The following is a 13,995-nucleotide window of genomic DNA, read 5'->3' on the forward strand; positions in this document are numbered from 1 at the left end:
TTGAGTATGATATTAGCCTTGGGTTTTTAAAAAATAGCCTTTATCATGTTGAAAAAGGTACTTTCTATGCTTATTTTTCTAACCATTTTTATCAAGAAATGATACTGGATTTTGTTGAATGCCTTTTTTGCATCTACTGAGATAATGATTTTTTTTCCTTCATTCTATTTATGTAATGTATTACATTGGTTTTTGTAGGTTGAACACCCTTTGCATTCTGGGATAAATGCCCCTTGGTCTTTATATATAATCTTTTTTAATATGCCATTGGCTTCCATTTGCTAGTATTTTGTTAAGGATTTATGCAACCATATTTATAAGGAAAGGTGATATGTAACTTTCTTTGCTGGTTTTTGCATAAGGGCAATGTTGGCTTCATATAATAAATTAGGAAATATGAACTCCTACTGAATTCTTCGGAAGAGTTTGAGAAGGACAGATATTAATTATTCTTTCAATGTTTGAGAGAATTCACCATTAAAGCCATCTAGTTCTGAACTTTACTTTGGTGGAAAAGTTTTTGATTATTGATTTAATCTCCTTAGTTGTTAAAGGTATTTGATGTTTTCAGTTTCTTCTTGAGTCAATTTGGGTAGTGATTTATGTATTTCTAGGCATTTTTCTATTTCTTCTAGATTATCTAATTTGTTGGTGTATGGTTATTCATAATACCCTCCTATAGTCTTTTTTATTTCTGTAAGATTTGCAGTGATATGACAATTTTCCTTTCTAATTTTAGTTATGACCATCTTTTCTCTTTTATTCTTTGTCAATCTAGCTAAAGGTTTGTTAATTCTATTGATTTTTTCAAATAACCAAATTTTGTTTTGTTTATTCTCTCAATTGTTTTCTGTTCTCTATTTGGCTTATCTCCATCAAACTTTGTTTCCTTTTTTCTGCTAACTTTAGATTTATACTTATACTGCCATTGAGTATTTTTTCCCCTTCAAATGTAAAATAAGGCTAGTTGAGATCGTCCTTCTTTCTTTTTTTTTTTTTACATGGACAGATACTGGGAATCAAATCTAGGTCTCCAGCATGGCAAGTGAGAATTCTCCCACTGCGCCACCATTGCACTGCCCAGTCTCTATTTTTTAACAACTTTTTGTACATTCAGAAAAAAATGTACAAATCATGAGTCACACATCCATGAATTATTACAAATGGAACATATTGGTATAACTGCAACTCAGGTAAAAAAATATTAGAATATTACCTGCATCCCCAAATCTCCCGTACCCAGTCCTATGCCCCATCTACTCCAAAGGTAAACATTTTCCTGACTTATTCTATCATATATTAATTTTATGTGTTTTTGTTCTTTATAAAATACAATCAATCATATATTTTTTAAATATTTGTGTTTGGCTTCTTTCACCTAGCATTATCTTGTGAGAGTCATGCATTTTGTTACTCATGGCAATACACTCAATCATTAGACCACTGCTGGTACACATTTAGAGTGCTTCCGCTATTTGGCTACTATAAGCAATGTTTGGACGGACATAAATGTCATTTAGTGAAAATCTACAGATTTATTTGGGGTATATTCTTACAGATATTGGATTGCTAGGTTTGCAAATACTCAGCTTTAATAGAGATTGTCAAACAGTTTTTGAAAGTTCACCAATCTACATACCCACCAACAGCATATAAGACTTTCTATTACCTCTCATCTGCACTGACAATTGATTTTATCAAACTTGTTCATTTCTGCTGTTTCAGGGGTATGCAATAGCATCTCAATGGATTTTATTTGCATGCAAAATGAGCTTGAACTCTTTTTTCTATGTTTATTAGCCACTTCCATATCCTCTTTGTGAAGTACCTGTCCAACTCTTTTGTTCATTATTCTATTAAGTTATCTGTCTTTTTTCCAATTGAGTTCTTTTATCATTTTACATTTCTACTATTCTTTTTTCATATTCAGAGCTATATAAAGTAACAAATCTTCATTTCTACAAGTTGTTTCTACGTAAGGAGAGAATACTAGACAAATTTGACAATACAAAGTTTCTTATTCTCTACCCATTCAAATAGGTAGAGAAAATAAGAGAGGAAAAGAAAGAAAGGGGGAAAAAAAGGAAATCAAAATCAAGCAGAGAAAATCAGGATGCATAGAAAGAGTAAAATGCTTTAAATAGACACAGACTGCAACTGTGGAGTAGGAGATATTTATGCCCAATTTTATTTTCAGATAGATCACTAGCTCCTTAAGGCAGCATGCCACATGTCTCTTTCCTCATAGTCTCTGCCCTGCTCAGTTTAGAGTGGTCATTGCTAAATTATATTGACTCACCAACCAAGTAGTCCAGCAGTATAAGTAGAGGTCTTCTTGCCGAGTTGCCTTAAGGTAGGGATTAGAATGTAAACCTGTAAAATATCAATAAAGCTGACATAAACTTTTTGTTCCTAAAGATAGAAAGCAAAAAGAATGTGGCCTCAGGGTAATATACTATGCCTGAAGGCTAACCCAGTCTCCTGCCACATATTATATTAGAGTGTTATTACATTTTGTCTATTAGAGGCATAGTGCCCTTGGGATTTTACAGGGTTTTGAACATAAATCCTTAGGCAGCTCAAATTTTAGTTAATGCAGAAGTTTATACCATGGCTCTAATACTCACGAGTGGGACAAAATACCAAATTTTTTCTTGAGATGCCTAATGTGAGTGTCAAATTACCAGCCTCCACCAAGCAAAAGGGAATGTTAATTAAAGGGGTAGGACATGTTCCAGTTGTTCTAATCAAAGAGAGCTTAATCCTTCCATAAGCTGGCTGGCTTTGTTGGAGAAAATTCTGAACAACCTTGTTACTTTTGATAACTGTAAGCCACTGACTCATGGCCCCTTGACAGCTAGCTGAGCATGTAATAACATTTCTCTGTATTTGGGGACTGGCTTAGCTGGCTTTATAATAGATTATTGTGGATGTTAAAGTGAAATGTTAGTCTTTCTTTAAAGCTCTGTATTCCCCAGTAATTAAGGTTATAAAAAGGGCACTGAGCACAATACAGTTTCAAGGTCGCCAAACACAGATATAACAGCTTTCAGTTTGTATAAATAAGGTATTAACCATAGGTTTATTCTGCAATTGTGTAATGAAAAAGACATTTTTCAAGAGTAGTTAGGAAAGTATTTTGAAGTGAATTAAAAAAAAATAGTCCTTTACTTTTAGTTCCAAAAAAAATTAAAGAATAGAAGGAAAAAAAATAATGACATTACAGACAGGCAGAAAAATTAGAAAAAAAAATGAATTTTTAAAAATCTGAGTGCTATCAGCTAAAGAAAAACAAGATTCAAAACCAAAGTTTCATCCCAAAGCATTTGAGATCATTGGTCATTCTCCAAGAACCTTGGAGAAATCATAACCTTCTGCATGAAAATATCTACAGAGACCACACAAACAAGGATTTCACTTTAGCTTTTAAGGCAGTAACAATTATTGGCTGTTTCTGTTTCCAATTCATTGTAAATGGAAGATTCAAAGAAAAAGCTCACCCAAGAGAGTCATTTAACTACTTGTTTCAAGGAAAGAAATTGATGTAGTTTCATTCAATTTTAGAATTTTGATATTCACTCACCATTCGAAATAGATTCTTATGTTAGTTGTAACAGTAGAGAGAAAAGTTACAATCGTGTATTTCATAAGAAATACTCCTGTGTAATGCTCAATTCCCATATAATCTGAGATGAAAAAAGAGAAGAAAGATTTTCTATTTTAGTAAAGGTAACACCATTTCCTATAGAGAAAAAAAAAAAAAAAAATCACCCTAATGGTACAGATTTCTACTGCAGAGGGTCCTAGAGTTGGCAAAGCAAAATTTATAGTGTTAGTAAAGCAATCATATTTTTATTCTATCAGATAAGATCAGGGCACGTACTCCCCAAGGAGTGAGCCTCTTTACTTCAATTTTAAACTGATGAAAGGAAAGTTGTACAATGCTTTATAGCGCAGACAATAATGTCACACTAGTAATTGCTATGCAGGAGCTTAAATACATGCCAAATAAAACCATAAATTATATTTCTCATGCATTAGGTGTTAATTGTGTCAGTAGTTAAAAGAAAAATTACTACATAATATCTACCTTTTAGAAGATAGAAATAATCAAGAAAATCATTCGGTTAACCTTTTGTAATGAATTAAGACTTCTTTTCCTTTCAAGGCATTTTATATCTTTATGCTTATATACCTTCTAAACACAGGTACTCATTTTAGCCCAATTCTTTTTATAGGAATGTCATATATATAATGTGTGGAAGGCTTCTTAAATTTATCAAATAAAAATAAAATTAATGACACAATAAATTCATTTAAAGATATGTGATAGAATAAGATGAAGCGTGCATTAATCTTTAGGACATGATAGCCATTGTAGAAATCACCAGCCCTTCTTCTTTCTATCCACACAAATGTACCCAATTCTTTCTTTGTAACAAACATGTTAGTAGCTGTGTACTTCACACCCATAAATGCAGTAACTGGGTTACTGTTTTCTAGACATGAACTCCATTTCCCAATGACACATCATCAGCACCTGGACCAAACCTTGGCTAGTCAATGCCCTTCCCTGATATTGTGCAAAATGAACCTGGAAAAAATGCCTTCATCCTGTCCAGTCATAGTGCAGTAAGGTTATAAATATTGGGCTGACATTGGCCAAGTTTCCAGTATCGTGGAGAAATTACACACTAAGGGAAGACAAGAGAAGAACAAGAAATGGATACAAATTCCTGAATTTACAATAATCTCTAAAGCCATGTCTACCACTGACCTTTCTGGATTTCAGGTAGGTAAGCTAATAACCAACCTGCTCTCATCTATGATATATGTTTCTATTACTCATGAACAACAGAATTGTGGGAAATAATATCTCTATTCACATGGGACTCTGCTATTTGTTAAGCTACTATGTATTAATAGTATTAATTGCCCATGGTGACTAGTGCTAGTATTTGGATATTTCTCAATCATTTCCTATGTAGGTGACTTTGTACTATTGTCTAAACCTCTCTGTGATTCAGTTTTCTCATCTATAAAATCAATTACATGTATACCCACCTCATGGGTATGTTATGAAGACTAAATGAGCTCTTGATAAATATAAAGGACTTGGACAAGTGCCTGGCACAGGATAATAATAATAATAATAGATTACACTGTAGTAGTAGTTCTGGATGCTTTAATTAGATTGTTACATTTCATCCTAACAAAAATTCATAAAAGGTTGCTTTTGCTTTTATTTTTCCCACCTTACACATGAGGAAAGTGAATTTAAAAAGTGGTTTCCTCAGCTTTGAATCCCAGGTTTGTTTGAATCTAATTCAATTTTTTTTAAGCAGGCTACCTCTTATAATGTTAACGTGAAACTTATCCCATTAAATTATTGTTTACTCTATAAGGGCCCATCTTCTCTATTAGATCATAAAGTCCATAAGGCATTATGTCAAACTTACTTTGCTAACCTGAGTGCTTAGCAGAGTGCATACATGTTCCTCTTTGCCCTCCTCCAATCCTTCCTGTTTCCCCTCTTCTTTCCTCCCTTTCCCAACTTCTATATCCATGTGCAAGGGTCATGCAATACCTAAAATGATATTGCCTGGGTCTCCTGGCTATACAGAATTTCCCTGCTGTATTAGTTAGGGTTCTCTAGAGAAACAGAATCAACAGGGAACACTTGCAAATATAAAATTTATGAAAGTGTCTCACATGACCGTAGGAAAGCAGAGTCCAAAATCCACAGGGCAGGCTGCGAAGCCGATGACTCCGATGGATGGCCTGGATGAACTCCACAGGAGAGGCTCACCAGCCAAAGCAGGAATGAAACCTGTCTCCTCTGAGTCCTCCTTAAAAGGCTTCCCATGATTGCATTTAGCATCACTAATTGCAGAAGACACTCCCCCTTGGCTGATTACAAATGGAATCAGCTGTGGATGTAGCTGAAGTGATCATGACCTAATCCTATGAAATGTCCTCATTGCAACAGACAGGCCAGTGCTTGCCCAATCAGATGAACAGGTACCACAATTTGGCCAAGTTGACACCTGTCCCTAACCATGACACCTGCCTTCCCAGAGTTGTCACCCAAGGAAAGAGCCATATTTTCTTTCTTCTCTGTGGTTCCTCCTCCCCACTTAGTATTGGCAGGAACTAGTTCATGCAGGTGATGTTATTTCTGGCCTCAGTGGTCTGGAATTTGTTTGGAGTTTCTAAATAACTTTGTATCAATAGTCCCATTCTCTCCAATCTTTGTTCCTTATATGTTCCCCAAACTTCACAGTACCTTTGATTCTAAATTTCCATCATAGAACTGAAATGGCTCTCTGCTGGGGATCTGTTAATCTTGCTTACCAGTGATTGACCACTTAATTTTTTATCTATATTTCTTTTGTTACCCCCAAGATAACTTCTATTCCAGAGAACAAAACCCCTTGCCACTCCTCAACACACCCCTAAAGCCATGTGATTACCACAAAGTCGTGAATTTAGGGTATGTATGAAGCCAGAAGTATTCAGAGCAAGATGGGTAGGTAATATAAAGTCACTACGTGTCTGCCAGCTGAAGCAAAACCTAGAAAGTTGCCAGTGATAAGCGATACCAGATGAGGTTAGTACGATGGCTTAGTAAAGGATGGTTTATATTGTAGGAGATTCTCTTTTACTTTAGTCATGAATAGAAATGCCTTCATCACTAAACTTGCTTTTCTAGTATTTGCAAAATATTTTCCATTAGTATGTGTAATGTATCAAACATCCATTATATTGCACTCTGAATAACACTGTTTCTTTTCTTCATTTCATGTATTTATTTGTGAAACTACAGAAGTAAAGTGTGTATAATCACTAACAATCCATATTGAGTATCCTCAGAATGTTGAGAAATGAGTGAGTTGATTTTAACTTATGAATTTTAGCAATACCTTACTTTTAAGTTTCACCAATACATTTTTTCAGTATAATGCAGTTACTATATCATCATAAATATTTTCTGATACCCCAAAAGTGGTAGGTTAGATGGGGAGTTAGAAATTATGGACCCTTCTCTAAAAAAATGTTAAAGTAAATAGGGAGAAAACACAAATAAAACCTAGGTCAGAGAGCCTTCTGCAGGCATTATGTGATTAACAGTAAAACAAATGGTGTACTATTTAGAGAATACTGGTGGGAGTGTAAATTGGCATAACAACTTTGAAACACCACTTGCCATTTTAAAGATAAGCACTTATATATCCTCTGACCCAGGGATTTAACTCCCAGTTATACAATGAATAGAGTTGAGCAACTGTGTCAAAGCATAAGTAAAATAATATTTATAGTACCACTGCAATAGCCCCAAACTGCAGGGGAAAAAACATAGGAAAATAGATTGTGGCATACTAAACTATACTAGTTTATACTATACTAAACTTTACTCTATAAAGTGATGAGTATGAACCCACTGATACAATGATTCAGGATACAATGATGTGAATGATTTTCACTTACATAATATTAAAAGAAAGAAATCAGAAAAGTATAGACTATATAGATCTATTATATAAAGTTCAGACAAAACCAATTTATGTTGTTAAAAGCCAAGATAATGGCTATCCTTTGGGGAGCAGTAGCACTTGGAAGTGATTGAAAAGGGGTCTCCAAAGGACTTATAATGGATACTCATATATATTTATTTTCTGAAATTTTATTGATCTGGACATTTATGATTTGTATAATCTTCAGTTTGTATGTTGCGCTTCAATAAAAACTTTACCAAAATTATAAAAAGAATTAAAAAGTGGAGGACTGCAAGAATGCTACAAGAGTTCAGAGGAGAGAGCACTCCAAACCCAGAAGAGTTGAGGATGGACTTGTGAAAGTCATGAAGATTCATTGGCATCTTGAAAGAAGTATATGCATAATCTAGTTATGACTTACATTGGTATGAGTACCAGTAAGAAAAACTCTGCTGAAAATGAAGAAATGTGGCTTAAACAAGATAGAAGTTCATTTCTCTCACACATACAAGTAATCCAGAGATAAATCCAGGTGAAGTTTGGCATGACAAAAGTGTCCACTGGACACTCAAGCACCTATCTTTTTGCTGCACCATCTTACTGTATGGCTATATTTTCAAGCTCTTCATGAGCCAATACGGTTGCTGGAAAGCAAAGGCAAAAGAGGGGATTTTTAAGATAAGTCAATTTCTATCACCATGTCCAATATGTGCCATGCCACATCTTCTGTATGTATCTCATTAATCACATGGTCACACTCAAACTAAAAAAGAGGTGGAAAATGAAGGCGTTCATTCTGGGAGGCAATGTAGCAAGTTAAAAATGAGAGCTGAGTATTAATTGAAAGAGGATAAGGAGTTTGGTAAATGCAGATAACTTTGGAAACAACCAAATGTGGTTGTTGCTGAGGACCTGGGTTTTTTGTTGTTTGTTTGTTTGTTTGTTTTGTTTGTTTTTTGTGAAACCACCAGTTCAGAAGAGTAGACCAGATTTTGGAGTAAGCAGATAAAAGTCTTGGTGGAGAACTAAATGTGATGGACTACCTGTTTAAGTGACCATTTTTAAGGTCTTATTTCATTTATTTTCATTTTCATTTATGTGTCCTTGTTTAAGGTGAAAAGGAAAATTAACTAAAATGAAAAATGCATTTTACTGGGTAGCCAAATATGTAGCTACATGTTTTGTTATGGAGACAAAGGCTCAGGCACAACGGTAATTTTCAGTAAGTGGCCATAAAGGATACAAAAGAGCATAGAGAGTTTCCACTGTGGCCTGTCCCCAGGGAGGCCACTTGATTAAGTCAGAGTCAGTGGGTGGTAGATCTGCATTACCCATGTCACACTGGAAATGAGGGACACTTGTGCTGCACAAGTATTGGGTTTTTATACAACTGGGGGTGAGGAGGTGAGGGGATGAGAGGGACCTGCCAATTAGCAAACAGCATTCATCTAATACCTATGCCCCAGCAACCAGCTGAGGCTGGTTGAGCTCTAACATCTCCCTGGGTTGTTGTGGTCATTTGTGAAATGGCAACATACTGAATACTTGCATGCAAACAAGAAGAAGGGAAAGGAGGGAGGTAGAAAAGGGCTGGTAAATGACCACTGAGTGTGCCCATGACTTCCCCAGCATGACATTTCTAAATATTCCAAAGCAGCTTTATAAATATTTCATAAAGAGAAACTTAGAGATCCAAAGTTACCTCTATATGAGGAGTGAAGTATTATTAATGATAGTTCCTTCATAGATTCTTTGTTTTTAGAAATTCTTGCCACAACTTTCCATCAGAGATACTGGATGAAATGAGATAAGTGAAATTTTGAGATATAACCTTTCCCTGACATTAAATGTTCCTAAAGATCAAAAGTGTGTACTGAGACACTAATCAATCTTTAAAATGTTTCAGGGAACTCTTCTTAGTTTCCTCAATTCCAGGGTTTCAATTCAGGATTTACCTCTGAGATAATTTGAGTCCCCAACTAGATTATAAGTGTCTTGAATACAAGAACAATTCATTTTTGTGAGTCTCCAAACCTATTACTGTACCCAGAAATTTATAGGCTATGACATTTGATGAAGGAATTAGAGATTCTGAGATCTTAGAGTTCATGCAGCCATAAAATGGAGCACATCTAGACACTGCATCACCACATGGAGAAAGCTTCTCTTTAAAAGGAGGGCTCTTGGCTGAGCAAAAAATAACCTTCTAATGGATTAAGCCATGGAAATTGATATTCAACATGTTCAAGGAGATAAAGGAAAATGAAAGAAAGAACTAAAGGGTAACAGGAAAACAATAGATAAACAATGTAAATAAAAAGAAGCATTAAAAGGAAACAAATGAAATACCAGACCTGAAAGACCACAATAATTGAAACAAAAAATTTGGTAGAAGATTTCAACAGCAAATTGCAGCTGGCAAAGGACAGAAAGAGTGAAATCAAAGGCAAGACAATTGAAATGATTTAGGCTGAAGAGCAGAAAGAACGACAAATGAAAAAGTGAATCAAGATAAAGCACCTATTTGACAGCAACAAGCATACCTAAATAGCATTATGGGAGTTATAAATGGAGAATAAAGAGGCATAAAGAACATTTAAAGAAATAATGACAAAAAAATTCCCAAATTAAAAAAAAAAAAAAAAGAAATGAATATAAAAATTCAGGAAGTCCAACAAATTCCAAACTATAAATGTGAAGGGAACCACACCCAGACATATTATGCTAAACATGTCAAATGCAAAGCATGAGGAGAGAATTCTGAAAGGCTCAAGAGAAAAACAACATATTTGGGGACAAGGGACCCCAAATAAGATTACATTCTGATTTCCAATCGGACAAGGAAAGTCACTAAATACTGATAAAGGGTTAATGCAACAGGAAGCTATAACTATTAGAAATAAATCTGCACCTGATAGCAGGGCCTCAAAATATATGAAGCAAATATTGGCTGATTTACAGAGAATAGACAATTCCACATTAACATTAGAAGACTTCAAAACACCACATTCATCCTTGGATAGAATATCTACACAGAAGACCCATAATTTAATAGAAGAATTGGACAATACTATGAACCAACTAGACATAACAAATATATATATATAGACAGAGAACATTTCACCCAGCAACAGCAGAATGCAAAGTCTTCCCTAGGACACATGGGTCATTCTCCAGTATGGATATACCACATGACTTGGCAATCTCATTTCTACATATATACCCTAGAGAATTGAAAGCAGGGACTTGAACAGGTATTTGCACACAGATGTTTATAGCAGCATCGTTTACAATTGTCAAACTATGAAAGCAACACAAGTCTCCCTCAACAGAAGAATGGATAAATAAAATTTCATATATTCATAAAGGGGAATACTATACAATATTTATACAGCCTTTAAAAGGATTTAAATGTTGATGCGTGGCAACAACATGGGTGACCCTTGAAGACATAGTGTTGAGTGAAATAAGCCATACACAAAAGGACAATATATTATTCACCGATATGAAATCATTAACATAGGCAAATTCATGGAGTGAGAAAATAGAAAATAACCTCATGGAGGTTACCAAGGGCAGGCAGGGGAGATTTTTCAGATATAAGTAACCTTCTAATGGATTAAGCCATGGAAATTGATATTCAACATGTTCAAGGAGATAAAGGAAAACGAAAGGAAGAACTAAAGTGTAACAGGAAAACAGTGGATAAACAATGGGACGTTAATGCTTATTTGGGGACTGAATTGTTTGGGATGATGGAAAACTTTAGATAAAGAATGGTGGTGATGGTAGTACAGCATGATGAATGCAATTAATATCACTGAACTTGTACATTTAAAAGTAGTTGAAATGGGGAATTTTAGGTTGTGTATATGTTACCAGAATAAAAATTAAAACAAACAACAACACAGAACTGTACAACATAAGCAGTGACCCCAAGTGTAAATTATGGGCTATAGTTAATAATTAATGATAATATTTTTCATCAGTTGTAACAAAATTCCACACTAATGCAAAGTGTTAATAATAGGGACAATTATGGGAGGGGGATATATAGGGAACTTTGTACTTTCGGCATGAGTTTTCTTTGCATCTACAATTTCTTCAATTAAAAAAACATAATATTGCCAATCAATTTATGAAGTATTTTGACTCTTTTCATTCTTCAAGCTAAAATTGTTCCAATTGCAATGTTTGTTCCGCTATTTTGTAATAAAACATCAAAAAGGAGCCATAGAAACAATAAGACGTGTGAAACGTTTGGTTTGTCCTATTCTTCATATCTTGTTAACGTTTTTAAAAATGTGACCTTTATTAATTTTACCTCTGTAAATTAAACCAAAAATTAAATTCTACCTCAGAGCTTAATCATGATAACTCATATCCTCTTTAGATTATATTTCTTTTACACCAATGAATTTGCTAACATTTATCTCCCCCTAAAATGTGTTTAAAACTAGCCTAAAGAGTTTGTTTTCTGATTGTGAATACAGTCATCAAGGGTTCCGGTTGGCCTAGGATGTTTATGTCTGAAAAGTCTCTAGAGAGGTGGAACACAAGGACAGTGTGTTCAAACAGTTCTCCACCTCCAATTTCCCTGAAAGACAGCGTGTCAATATAATCAGCCACAACAAGGGGTATGCATTCTATCCCACAGGTTGAAAGTTTGTCCAAGTGGCAGTTTAAGTGATTTAGAGTTACAGCAGTGCCTGGTATTTAGTAGGCCCTCAATTAACATTTACTAAACAAAGAAGAGTTGCTTGACTATCAGAATGGTAGCTGCCCAATGCGGATTCTGTGGACTCCAGCTGTGCATGTTTTGATATAGATGGACAATTTGCTAGCTTCACAGCCTGCTTTGCTGCTGTAAGACATCTGGGGAATTTAGGACTGCACTGCCTTTAGAATTCATACTGCTAGTGTCAAAATATAAATGTACAAGTTAGAGAACTAGTTCTTAATTGTTACTAGAAATAGTGCTTTCCCTTTGGAGCAACATATTTAGAAACAGATTTGAAGCATTTACCTAAAACATGGGCAAATAGATTTTTCAACCTCTGGGGCATTTTCAGTCTGTTTATATTTTTAGCCATAATTCCATCATCTAGAATAAGAACGCCAGCTAGATCCTACTGTTCCCCAACTGCAATATTTACTCTGAGACTCAGAGTTCTAAAGAACCCCTTAGCTTCTAGCCGCTTTGTTTTCAGATTGCCCTCTGGTGTTTCAGGGCTTGAAAGCTTCAATACACTTGCGCTGGAGAGCTTGTTATGACTGCCTCCTTCCACTACAGAAGCAGTCATTAATTAGCTGATTATCCTAACACCTTAGCTAACACTCTTATCTGGGAATACCTTCTGCTTTCGCTGGCAATATACAAGGGGCAGCACCTTGCTCATGGCTTCTTCTTGCCAAGCCCTGATCCCTCAATTCTTCTTCTTCCAGACGAAGAAAAAATGAGCAATTATCCTTACCCTATCATTTATGTAAGCCTGATCCAATTCCAATTTTATAGTATTTCTCTCTTAAAGGATCAGATAAAATCAATAATGTGGGAAATAGTTCTGCGAGATCTTTCAGAAGAAAATCTTTCTCTATCTCTCTCACTTTCTCTCTCTCCCTCTCCTGCCACCTTTCTCTCCCCCATCCCCTCCTTCTCTCCTTGTCTTTCTCAAGGGAATAGTCACTAAGCCCTTCTCGTTATTACAGCAGGTAGTTTAATGTCATAATAATTGGATTCTTTTCTTCTTCCAGTGTGACTCTCTTCCACAAATTTTCGAAAACACACACAGAGAAAATTCTTGAACAGTATTAAACAGTCCTCAAACAGTAAATTTTTCTCTTCAGTCACCTTCTAACTCACACAACTATTTTTTACAGGTGCCGACGACATTAGAATGACATCAAAGAGGCAACAGCATGGCATTTAGTCTACAGATACTCATCCAGGGAAATAAGGAACTATATAAAATTCCTATATGTTTCTGACCATAGTTTCTTTATTCAGAAACTTAAAGCTCTTACTTTACAAACTTAATGTGCAAGAACTTCATAGGAATAATGTGTGTTTTTACCAGGCAATTTTGCATTCATTTTGAAAAGAAAAAATTATTATCCTTAACACAGTTACAGTAGCTAAAGTTCAGGTCAACTTTATCTTAGCTTGTCAAGGTCAGTTATTTGATAAGCAGCAATCTCTTCATCTTTGAAAATCCTGCTTTTGATAAATGATCCCCAGGTAATACTTGTTAATTCTACCACTTTATAAAAATAATTTGGTTGTGGGGTCAAACTAATCTTTCATTAAATCAAAGCATTGTACCAGATGCTTAGAATAAGGATGATAATTAACCCATGGCCTTGTAGAAGAACAAAAGCTCATTTGAAGAAGGCATTTATATGCTGGAGTCATTTCTTTTGTTCTTGGTTTGTTTTGCATCTCATCATAATTGAATTCAAAAGGCATTTGAGAAACATATTACATAATATTTATTATGTG

The 13,995-nt window shown here is 35.0% G+C and overlaps 1 long non-coding RNA gene across 2 annotated transcripts in view; it reads right to left on the reverse strand.

The window, feature by feature from the left end:
• Positions 1 to 13,995, reverse strand: part of LOC143679358 (uncharacterized) — a 196,254-nt gene that overhangs the window by 109,346 nt on the left and 72,913 nt on the right. For both annotated transcript variants that reach the window (XR_013173683.1, XR_013173684.1), the window contains exons 4-5: positions 3,584 to 3,686; positions 2,300 to 2,373 (exon numbers count right to left, since the gene is read on the reverse strand). This is a non-coding gene — a long non-coding RNA (uncharacterized LOC143679358). The remainder of the gene's footprint in view (positions 1 to 2,299; positions 2,374 to 3,583; positions 3,687 to 13,995) is intronic.

This window comes from Tamandua tetradactyla, chromosome 4, assembly GCF_023851605.1.
Source record: "Tamandua tetradactyla isolate mTamTet1 chromosome 4, mTamTet1.pri, whole genome shotgun sequence".
Lineage (NCBI taxonomy): Eukaryota > Metazoa > Chordata > Mammalia > Pilosa > Myrmecophagidae > Tamandua > Tamandua tetradactyla.